We start from the raw sequence: 12,340 nt of genomic DNA on the forward strand, positions 1-12,340 counted from the left end.
CGGCTTTTGTTTTGGTGGATGAGGTCCCTGAGGCATGACTTAATGCAGGAGCACATTTAATGCAAATCCTGGGTTAAGAGGTAATCCATTAGAGCTAGGATGGGCTGCATGCCCACTGAGAGTGGGCACAACGAATTAAACTTAAATGGAGACACATATTCCTGTGGCCACAGCCCCAGGTGAACTCCACCCCTAAATGTAGGCCACAAAACTCCTGTCTGTCTAAGGGCCTGCCTTTGAGAACAATCTTCGACTGATCCCCAGCGACTTCAAAATGTAAAAATAGCATCATCCTTGTAAATTCCAGAGCATTCCTGTTGGTATCCATGTGTTAACAGTTTTTCTTGAGATAGGGTCTCACTATGTCACCTAGTCTGACCTCAAACTTGCAATGCTCCTGCCTCAACCTCTAAGTCCTGAGAGTCCAGGCATGCACCACTGTGCCTAGTTTCTCTAGTCTGTGTGTGTGTGTGTATGTGTGTGTGTTCATGTGGTATATGCATGGGTGCATATATGAATATGCCTATAGAGCCCAGAAGTCAACATCTGGTGTCTTTCTCGGTCCTCTCACTTTATATTTTTGAGGCAGGGGCTGTCATGGAAACAGCTCACTGCTTGAATAGATTGACTAGCCAGTGAACTTTTGGGGATCTGCCTGTCTTCACCCACTAAGTACTGAGTTTACAAAGTGCATTACCATATTCAGATGGTAAGTGGGTGCTGAGGATCCAAACTTAGGTCTGCATGCCTGTGTGGCAGGCACTTTAACTGGACGAGCTAGCTCCCCACCTCTCCAGTACCCCAGTTTTCCTATTCCAGTTTTTAAAAGTAGATTTCACTCTGTAGCCTAGGCTGGTTCTAGAACTCATTCTAGGCTGATGTGTAACTCCCAGAAGTCCTGCCTTGGGCTTCCAAGTACAAGGATTACAGATGCAAGCTGTTCTATCCGTTCTATACTCACTTGTCTATTCTTAATGTAGCCCGGCCTCTGAGCTTCATGTAATTGTATCCACTCAATTTTATCAACATTACAGCACAGTAGATACTGGGATCATCATCACTTCACAGACTAATATAGAAATGTTTTCGGGTGCCCATTAAACTAGATACTGGGATAAACAGAGGTGTATAATGCATATTTGTCTCCTCCTTTTGACAAAGCCTTAAAACCCTATTAACCTTAGCCCTTTCCTAGTACAGAGGAAGGGTCACATGTGGTAGACTTCCTGGCAAGGACTTTCACTAACAAGAACTTTGTTAATGGTGACAAAGATTAATCAGTGAGAGTCTCACTAGGTATCCCAGGCTGCTCTTAAACTCAAGATCTTCCCACTTCAGATTCCCCAGTGCTAACATAAATCTGCACCACACTGGGTCCTCCTATATGTCAGACATTGGCTAGAATCTCCAAGGACTGAGTGTGCTCGGCACCTCAGGACCCTTTTGCAAGGTAACTCAAAACACTCAAGGCTAAGCAGCAGAATTGTCCAGGGATATTCATAGTGAAATTTCTTATTCTTTGAAAAGTTGACTCTGCTAACTACTGGGAGATATTTCACCCAGTAGTTTAGAGACACTCTCTCTCTCTCTCTCTCTCTCTCTCTCTCTCTCTCTCTCTCTCTCTCCTCCCTCCCTTCCTCCCTCCCCCCCCCCATCTGTATGTCTGTCTGTGCATATATGACATGTCCAGGTGTACATACATGTGGAGGCCAGAGGTTAACCTTAGGTATCTTTCCCAGGGGCTGTCTATCTTGTTTTTCAGAAAGTGTCTCTCACTGACTTTGCCAGTTTGGCAGGGGTTACTAATTGGAAAATAGAGGGCTCCTCGAATCCTTTCTTCCCCACTGCTTGAATTACAAGCACGTAGCACCTACCTCTTCTATGTGTGTTCTGGGGCTGGAACTCAAGGCCTCACCCTTGCATAGCAAACATCTCACTCACTGAGCTATCCTCCCAGCTCCATGTCCATCTTGACCATGACTCGGAAAAAAAAAATCCCTGAAATTTGGGGAAAAATAAAAAAAGACGGTAAACACCCAGCAGACACAGCAACATATTTACTGAGCTGCTCAGATCATGTAAGTGGCCCACTTTATCACAGGTTGACTTGGGACAAGTAATTAAACCACTAAGATTTTCTGAAATTTGTCAGTTTTGACTGTCTCTTGGACATGGGCAGTTTTAAATAGGCCATCCAAGCACCGGAAAGTGCTATTTGAAAGACACAGTGTCCCAGAGGCCCAAGACAAGACTGATTAAGATCAAATAGCCAATTAAGCCCCAGTCTCCAAATTGCTGCTGGATGAATAGACAGCAGTGTGTGCCATCCAAGCACAGCTTCGCATGGGTAGCACCTCATTCACACCCACAGAGGGCTGAAAACATGGGCGAAGCAGAATCCTATTGGCTGGAAAGGGATAAAAAGAGGCTTCACTAACATCCTTAGTGAAGTCTCTTTTTATCAGCCGGTGTCATTTCTGGTTAATGATGACCTTCGAGAGAGTACAACACACGTGCTTTAGCCCAGAGACACCAAATTCAACTGTGAACCCAACAAGAAAAAGTGTGGAAAAGAAAAGAGGCCATCACCCACTTGTCTGTGAGCACTGGCTTTGTGTTAAGTTGGGCTTCAGAATTCACAAAGCCTCAGTGAGAACGTTAATGCCTTTTCCAAACACAGCCCAAACTGTCACAAGCTGTTTCCTTGCTTTTGGTGATGAGTGAGATTGGGTAGATATAAAGAGGGTGCTAAGTATTGAAACTAATACCTCGCTGCCCCAGCTCCAATCACAGCGAGATCACAGGATAACGACTTCTATTGACGTTCGTTGGGCCTATGTCCTTTGTTGTAATGCTCAGGAACTCTTGTGGAGAATGACTACCAGCTCTAACTTTTCCTCACTGGGTAACCTAGCTTTCACAAATATTTCATGACTGAAATTTGCCAAAAGGCAAATATACTCTTCATATATTACATTGTGATTCACTATAGACCATTTTCACAATCAAGAAGAATATGCAGAATAATAATTAATTTAAAATAATAACTAGAATAAAAATTAGAAGAAGATGGTGAGGAAAGAGATTAGCCAAAAGTCACCACAAGTTTATCTAGAGGTGTAAACATTTATTTTATTCTGACTTGAACTCCTTTCTGCTCTGACTATGTAACTGGGAACCCCACCATCTGCTTTCTCTAGAGACCCAGAAAATCTGGTGATGAAGTTGAAGGACAGAGAGCCACAGGGCCAGGGCTTCTCAAGCCTCTTGGAGCTCATAAAGGACAGCCTATTCCCTAGATGCTGGACATGAAACTACAGTGTTTGACTTTTGCTGTGCTGGGCTTTGGGCTTGCTCTGGATCCATTTCTCTGTTTTTATGGAAATGTTTACTGTACACCAATATTAGAAATATAGAACCTTTTGATTGAACGGTGGCTCATATGTCTAGGAGTTTGCATTGAGTCTCAGAAAATACTTTGAATTTCTGAACAGTAGTGAGATTGTAGAGATTATTGGGACTTAAGGAAGGAAGTGAATTTATTTTGTATTATGAGATGGATATGAATCGCTTAGAGGCAGGAGTGACATTATATGGTTTTAAAGCGATGTTTGGGTGTCAGTTGATAAGGGATAGAATTATGGTGGTTAATCAATTAGATCATCTTCTGCTTATACTTCTAAAATATCTGATAACCTTTCATTAATATTAAGTAGCAGTATGTATTTGGGGGGTTTGTTATCTGAAACCCCCATGAAACATGAAACATGAAACATCTGTATTGTTGATTTGAAAGACCTATTAGACTTGAGATTTTTTTAATGAGTGCACATATACACATGTGCACAAACAGACAGATCATAGATAGATGGATAGATGATAGATAGATAGATAGATAGATAGATAGATAGATAGATACACACACACAGACTTTTTTTTGACACACAGACTTTTAAGGTCATGGGAATGAGTAGAAGCCACAGAAATACTTATGGAGAAAGGCAGTGTTATCTCTCAATGGACTTGATATCTTCTTAAAGATTATTCAAAATGCCACTTAGCATTTTCCACACAGTGTGGTATTGGTGCTCTCATCATAGGGAAGTGTTTCTGAGCCTCTTCTCAGTATCTCATCTTTACACTCTCACTGCCCTGCCTACAGCACATGCCCTGGCTAAGGCAGTTTCTGTCCAGTACCTTAGAGATGACACAAATGTGATAAAACTGGGAATTCTACTTACAAGTCTCCAGTACTCATTCTGGGCAGGACATCTAACTTGGAGTCTGGGTCCATTTCACTTGGCTTTCTATCTGTAAATTCAGAAGCTTTCTTTCAGACCATATAGCTGGCTAAGTGGTAGCAAGGCAGTTGTAGCCATTTTACCTAATCTAGTGAGTTTTTGTTGCTCCCAGATAACAACTTCTGCTGTTGGTGTTTGCTGAGGACCTTCGCACCCTATTCAAGTTGACCTGAAGCCTCCATGGTTACCTCACTTATTCCTCACTTGGTATACTATTTTTTGACATGATTTTAGAATGAAAGCATTAATCGCAGTCAAGCTGGTACTAATGAAAAAAGTGTGTATATTTACTCCCCTAGCTGCACTTATGTCTTCTTTTTCTCTGTTAGAATGAGTTGAGCTAGTTAGCTTAAAGAAGTTAAACTGAGTTTCTTACAGTGACAGCCCTTAAACATCTAATTGAACTACTACGATTTTTCTTTATTTTTATAGGCCGGACGTTGAATGTAAGATCTCATATGTGCTAGGGAAGCTTTCTGCTACTAGGCCATATGGCTGAACACTTTCACTTTTCTTTTTCAGGCAGGGTTTAAGTTGGGCTGACTTTGAACCTCCACTATGGTCCGGGCTAGTCTTGGCCTTTCAATGTTCTCTCACTCAGCTACCTGAGTCCCTAGCAATCTGCCAGGCTTGGCTCAGGATTTACCTCATTGTCAAAGATTTTGCTCGATAAAAGTTAGACCCAAAGAATAAATGATGGATATCACAAAGCATAGCTTGATAGAACGTTGTGAGTCCTTTTTGTTCGCAAGTGCTTAAGTAAGGCTGAGGAGAGGCTAGGCACATGTGTGCCTTTAGAATAAACCAGAACCAACACCACTTGTACTTCTGGATTTGAAATAAAAAAAAAGTCTCTCTGTACAGATGAACTCACAGCAGTTGCATGTGACCTGCACAAAGTCAAGCCAGCCAACATTCCAGATGGATGGGAGAAGTGCTCATGGAGTCCCTCCCCTAACTGAGAAGCTATTGATGGCAGATGGGGAAGGGAAATAAGTTTTGTTTTGTTTTGTTTTCTTACTTTTTTTTTACAGTCCAGTCATTATCTACCTCCCGGACTGCCCTCCTATGATTTCTCATCCCATTCTTCCTCTCCCTGTCTCCAATAGGATGTCTCCTCCTCATTCTCCCCTCCAGGACTCCCCACTCACTCCCTGGGGCATCAAGTCTCTTGAGGATTAGGTACATCTTCTCTCACTGAGGCCAGACCAGGTAGTCCGCTGCTGTGTAAGTGTTGGGGAGCCTTGGACCAGCTAGTGTATGCTGCCTGGTTGGTAGCTCAGTTCCTGAGAGGTCTCAGGGGTTGGGGTTAGTTGAGGCTTCTGGTCATTCTATGGGGTCATCCTCTCCATCGACTTCTTCTGGCTTTTCCCTAATTCAACCACAGGGGTCCCCAAATTCAGTCCATTGGTTGGGTATAAGTATCCATATCTGACTCATTCAGCTGCTTGTTGGGCGTCTCGGAGGACAGCCATGCTAGGCTCCTGTCTGTAAGCACAACATAGCATCAGTAATAGTGTCAGGCTATTGAGTCGGATTCTAATCTGAGTTGGTCACTGGACCGTCTTTTCCTCAGGCTCTTCTCCATTTTTGTCTCTGCAGTTTTTTCATACAGGAACTATTCTGTGTCAGATTTTTTGGCAGTGGGATGGCAACCCCATCTCTCCACTTGATGTCCTGTCTTTCTACTGGAGGTGAACTCTACAAGTTCTCCCTCTCCACTGTAGAGAATTTGATCTAAGGTCCCTTTGAGTCCTGAGAGTCTTTTCCCTCCCAGGTCTCTGGTACCTTCTAGAATGTCCCCCTCCCATCTTCCCAGACCACATAATTCTATTCTTTCTACTGGCTTTCAGGGCTTCTGTCCTGTTTCCTTCCCACCCCGAATACCTGATCTTATTCCCCTTTTCCCTTCCCCTCCCCTCTCCCACTCAGGTCCCTCCTTCCCTCTGTTTCCTGTGATTGTTTTCTTCTCCCTTCCAAGTGGGATTGAGGCATCCTCACTTGGGCCCTTTGGCTTGTTAACCTTCTTGAGTTCTGTGGATTGTATCCTGTGCACTAACACCACTTATTAGTGAGTACGTACCATTTGGGTCCTTTTGGGTCTGAGTTACCTCACTCAGGATGATATTTTCTAGTTTCTTCCATTTGCCTACAAAACTCATGATGTCCTCGTCCTTAATATCTGAGTAGTATTACATTGTATAAATAAACCACATTTTCTGTATCCATTATTCTGTTGTGGGACATCTAGGTTGTTTCCAGCTTCTGGCTATCACAGATAAGGCCATTATGAATATAGAGGAGCACATGTCCCTGTGGTATGATAGGACATCTTTAGGGTATATGCCCAAAAGTGGTATAGCCAGGTCTTCAGGTAGAGCTAGTTCCAATTTTCTGAGGAACCTCCAGATTGATTTCCAGTGTGGTTGTTCCAGTTTGCAATCCCACCAGCAATGGAGGAGTGTTCCTCTTTCTACACATCCTTGACAACATGTGCTGTCATCTCAGTTTTTGATCTTAGCCATTCTAACTGGTGTAAGGTAGAATCTCAAGGTCACTGCTGAGAGAGAGAGAGAGAGAGAGAGAGAGAGAGAGAGAGAGAGAGAGAATGAAGTAGGAGGGAAAAGTGAAAAGTGGTGGGGTTAGAGAATAGGGAATAAATTGGAGTGGCAGGAATATGGAGTAAACTTGATAAAATGAATTATATTCATGTATGTATTTTTGAAACAGTACAAATATTTTTAAAGGGTACACGGGTGGGGGCACTCATTAAATATTATGTGATCAGTCAGCACCTCCTCAGTCCTCCACAGACCGACATGAAGGAGTTTAGAAAGACAAACTAAGTGGTTCTTTATTCTTGAACAGCTTTTTAACCAGTCTTCCTTAAAAATCTGAACTTACAGCTTGGAGATCTAAGCAAAAGGGAAGGGATAAATATTCATAGAAGATTAGTGTGTCACATTAAAATTCTAGATTCATTCATAAAATATATTTCTTTTGTGGACAGGAATATCATATGATAATGACATAAGGGAAGAGGCCAGGTTGTCTGTCTTTCCAAGGCTGGGCTCTGCCCCAGGGCCTGCTAACTATCAGGGAATGGTGAGGCAGTTCCAATATGAACCTCCTTCTGTCATAGACTATGTCACTTATTTGCCCAGAGGACACCAGAAAGCGGTGTTATTAGTGTGCAGCAAAGAACCACTCTTCCTGGAGACAATGCCGTAAGGTTGTGATGTATGTATAATACCGCTATCTTCATGTCCACCTCTTATAGATCCCTGACCTTGGTCATCTCAGCTGACAGTAGTGATTCTTGCTGTACTAATCCGAAGAGAGAAAAACAACGTAACTACATCTGCTTTAAATCAACTTAAATATAGCACTCAGATCTATAATTGGGACCCCAGTATTGGTCATTGCAGGAGGCTTCTCTATACCATAGGTTATACAGAATCACATTATGTAGACAGCATGAAGCTACCAGGGAGGATCCTGAGCAAGTCTTTGTTAGTCATCTTGAGAAATCCCATTGTCTACAATACCTGATCCCTTCACGCACAATAGCTTGGCTGGAATGGATCTGACTTTGAGCATGAGATTGTTTATGGAGACTGAAGTCCTTCTCTAAGAGTCTATCTATTATTTTCCTACCCACATTCTTCATTACCTAGCCATGCTGATGGCTCTGTGACATTGCCTTACTAGGCTCTCATCATTGTCTGCAGAGCTAAGAAGGGAAGGGATGAGAGGGAGGCACTGGTAATAAGAAAACAGCAATGACACCTTAGGCTAGTTTCTCCTGGGTCAAGCATTCAGGACTCAGTTTATGTTAAATGAAGTATTCCCAGGGTCAGACCGTAAGGGAAATGGAGAAGACAGAAGGGGAAGTACTCAGTCAAGAGTGTTTTCAAATGAAGCCTGATCCCACAGGGGTCTGGAAAATGAAAATTATAGTTCAAGGAATATGCCCATCCATTGGCCAACCTTTCACTGGATAAAGCATCAGACAAAAATCAAGGTTATTTTCAGCTCTCTTCAGTTGGGCAAGCTAGTTTTCATCTCCAAGGACAGTTTGATCAAGGATGCAGGTACCAGTGGTAAACAGCAAAACACACCTGGAAAATACAAGGCAGGTCCCTTGTGTTGGTACAGGGATACAAGGAACCTGGTGAGGGCTCCTGTAGAATTCAAGATGAGAGTAGTTACAAAGCTGTAACATGTGTGCCTGTAAAATGGCACCATAATGAAGCACCTCATACAGTGCTCTTTGGGGAGGTAGGGACAAAGACTACAGAAAGTCTTTAAATGTTCATCTGAAACAATATTCCAGAGAAGTGCCCCTTTGGTGACAGTTTTGTTCATGAATTAGCATATAAGTACATGCTCAATTTAATGTGTTTCTGTCCTCAGGCTGAGTATCAAAAAGAACAAGGCAATGTGCTATTTATTATTAATCATGGGATGTTCTACTTAGCAAAGCAGGGCTTCTAGCTCTGTATGCCAGAGACAGAGATATTTTAAATTCTCTATTGGCTTTGTCTGAACTCTCTGTACCACTGAGGTGAAATGAGACATAAAGCCCTTGGGGAAAAAAAATCAAACAGAAAAGAATCATGAATCTGTCCAATTGGGGAGATACAAAGGTTTCTAAAAAGAGAACACATGGAGGATTGGAGATTGCTTTGAAACCCCATGAGATGAGATGGTCTGTGTACCCACCGGGGGATGACTAAATGAGGGAAAACAATGCTGGACAGACCAAGTCTTAAGACTCTTTTCAAAAGCATCATAAGTAGGTGGGTAGCTTTGGAAAATACAGGGAACCAGAGAGAAGAGACAGGTATTGTTTGATATAGGAAAATTTAAGGTTTCAGTGTGCAGGATTAAAATGGTCCAATTGTAGAGACACTACATGTGGTAACCAGAAGTCTGAGTCTACTTGAATTTGGAAGCTCATAGTTGCTTCTGTTCCAGTCTCCATTTCTTCTCATGCAGGGCCATCAATTTACATACATGTTTATTTATTTTCCTATCCATTTTTACCTTTTTGGCCATTTAGGCTTCCTTATGATTCTTTTCTTGTAAGTATTCTTTCAGTTTATTAGTACTCTTCAGCCTCATTGGATTTCCTATTAAATTATCCACTGAATTTTTTATTTTATCATTGTACTTTTCCATTTTAGATTTTCTGTGGTTATATTTTTAGGCTTATAGTTTTCTGCTAAAGTTAACCATCTTGTCCTTGGCTTCCTTGAAGATATTTGGCATAGTTATGTTTTAAAGTGGTAATCACAAAACAACATTATCTGGAACTTTATGACTCTTCCCCCTCTTTGGTCTATTTCTCTTGGTTTTCAGTTACATGATCTTGCTTTCCACTTTGGTCAGTTGAGATTGCTACAGTGGAATGACATGCATTGACAAATTAATGTTTATTTCTCATAGATATAGAGGCTAGGAAGTCCAAGATCAGGACACTAGCATCTAGACGATCTGTCTAATAAAAACCTTTCTAATTTACAGGTGTTGCAATCTTGCTATCTCCTTACATAAAGGAATGGAGGGGAGAAAACTCTCTGGATTCCATATCACAGAGGCAGTAATGTCACTCATAAGGGTTCTATACTCATGATCTAATTATTTCCCAAGCATTCTACCTCTGAATGCTATACTATGGGAGTAGTTAGGATTTCTACAGACGGCTTTTGAGGGAGACACAAGCATTCATTTCATTGAATCATCATCTCATAGAAGAATGTTTAGCTTCATCCTGGTGACATTATATAGAATAACTTAAGTACACTAAGTGTTTTCAGAATTCTCCATCCTAAGGTCTCACCAAGTTTCAGCTGCTCTGGTTCCTGTGGCTTTTCTTAGTTCAGAAGTAAGATGTGCTATATGAAAAGTTTGCATATGATCTGATTCAACAAATGTCATTTGGGAACATGTATGTACTGAAGAATTGTAGGAAGAGAGTCATACCCTCACATCCTGGGTAGAGGTGGTGACACATGACAAATTAGCTTCTCTTTCATTCTTATTTTAAAGCAGTGAGAGAAGCAAATAGTTTGAAAATTATAAATCTTTATTTTCTCCAAAAGTTCAAGAACTTCTCAGTGCTCAGACCCACAGTAAATGTAGCAGATGTACACAGCTGGAGGGCCTAGCCCATGACAAATCAGGGTGTGAGAATATCATACCATGAAAGTATTCCAAGGAAAGAGAAGCCAACTCTCAGGTTTACCTGTCCAAGCCATCAGCAGAAAGGATTTTTTTACCTTCTGCTGAAGCTGATGTGGCTACAGTTTAGATTTTTAGTTCTCTGCGTTTCAGGACTAGCCTTAAATACCACCGTCTCTCAGAATAGATGAAGAATAACACTTGCAGATACTTTTACAAAGCTTCAGCCCTTACGTTGACTAACTGGGCACAGATTTAGGTGAAAGCCACAGCTAAGCAGTCTAGTTGTCAGGGATCAAGGCCAAATAAAAAACTGCCCCCACGTAGGCAAAGCAGTATTCATAAAGTCCAAATTCTAATTGATTATTGTTCTATGGAAGCATAGATCTAAGCATTTCAGTCCTGAATCATTTTAAAGGCCAGTAATTTGACCTAAGATCTCCCAATTTTATGTTATAACCAATTCCACAGCTTTAAACATGCATGTGGGGTACACTGCCTTTCATTAGTCTCCAGGCCTCAGCAGGGGACTTTTGGCTGTGTGTTCAGAACTAAAGCATCTGTACTAGATGAAGGTAGCCTCACTTCTTCTGCCTGTTTCTCCCACACCAGCACCATTCCCAAAACACAGCACTGAGGTTTTCTGAGTCCACTTGAGATGTTAAAACTGCACTTCCTTGTTATGGCATCTCAGTATTTTTGAACAGCTTGCTCAGTGAGGTCCCTTTCCTTCCATTTAAAATAGGAGCTTAGGATTTGCTCACAAGAGCAGTTGATTGTATTACATAACCCCAAGGCACACAGACTGTGACTGATCTATTACCATATGGCCGGGGGACAGTCTTCAAGGAAGGTCAAGACATTCATTTGGCTAGAAATCTTCCCAAGTGCATATAGAAACAATGTTTATTTATTTTTGATTTTTGAATAATTTAGAGGTATTGTCCAAATGGAAATCCTCTCCTTGTGTGAGAGCAGGTAAGTAAGTTGCTGGGAAGGTGATTGGGGCAGTTCTAGGAAACAAGGCCCGTGGAATATACAGTTGCTTTGCTTCCAGAGGACTGAGTCTGTGCCTTGGAAGAAATGACAGAATAAGAAGTCAGGGATGTGTTAGAGAGATGGCTCGTGTGTTACTTTTACAGAGAACCTAGCTTCTGTGGGTGGCTCTCAAAAATTTAGTTCAAGGGATTTGATCCCTTCTTCTGACCTTTGCAGTCACAAGGCACACATGTAGCACACACACATATTTGCAACCAAAATGCACATACACAGAAAATAAATGTTAAAAAATAAAAAGAAACAAGGGAAGCTAATAGAGCCATTGGTTCTAAACTCAATAATAAAAAGTTGGATTTTTCATGAGTTTCTCTGTCTTTCCCTAGGCTGGCTATATTCATTACTGTGTCATAATCTGTTTCAGACCATTATGCTACTTATCCAATAGAATATTTCCAGGCCATAAGTAAAATGTTCTGAATAGCTGCTGATGCCTTTTTGACTTTAAGTCTCTGTCCTACAGGAACAAAAGAATAGAAATTTCTTTGTAATGAATGCTAAGTGTGCAGGTAAAAAGCTCTGTTTGGAGATCTGGGTAGGCTGTTAGATCTATAATTACATAGCGTTGTTTCATTTGATTTTATTTCGTGTGTTGTATGGTGTTTTCATTGCATCTATGTCTGTGAACCACTTACATGCCTGATTCCTGGGGGCCAGAAGAGGGTAGTAGTTCCTCCTGGACTAGAGGTTACAGACAGTTGAGAGCTATTATGTGGATGCTGGGAGCCCAGTCCTCTGGAAGGACAGTTAGTGCTCTCAATTCCTGAGCTATCTCTCCAGCACTACCCCAAACCCTG

General features: G+C 41.6%; 1 protein-coding gene across 1 annotated transcript in view; it reads left to right on the forward strand.

Moving 5' to 3' along the window:
* The window catches only part of Pamr1 (peptidase domain containing associated with muscle regeneration 1), an 87,824-nt gene that overhangs the window by 66,726 nt on the left and 8,758 nt on the right, over positions 1 to 12,340 (forward strand). The gene's annotated exons all lie outside the window — the stretch shown is intronic.

The sequence above is a fragment of the Rattus rattus genome, chromosome 5 (assembly GCF_011064425.1).
Source record: "Rattus rattus isolate New Zealand chromosome 5, Rrattus_CSIRO_v1, whole genome shotgun sequence".
Taxonomy (NCBI): domain Eukaryota; kingdom Metazoa; phylum Chordata; class Mammalia; order Rodentia; family Muridae; genus Rattus; species Rattus rattus.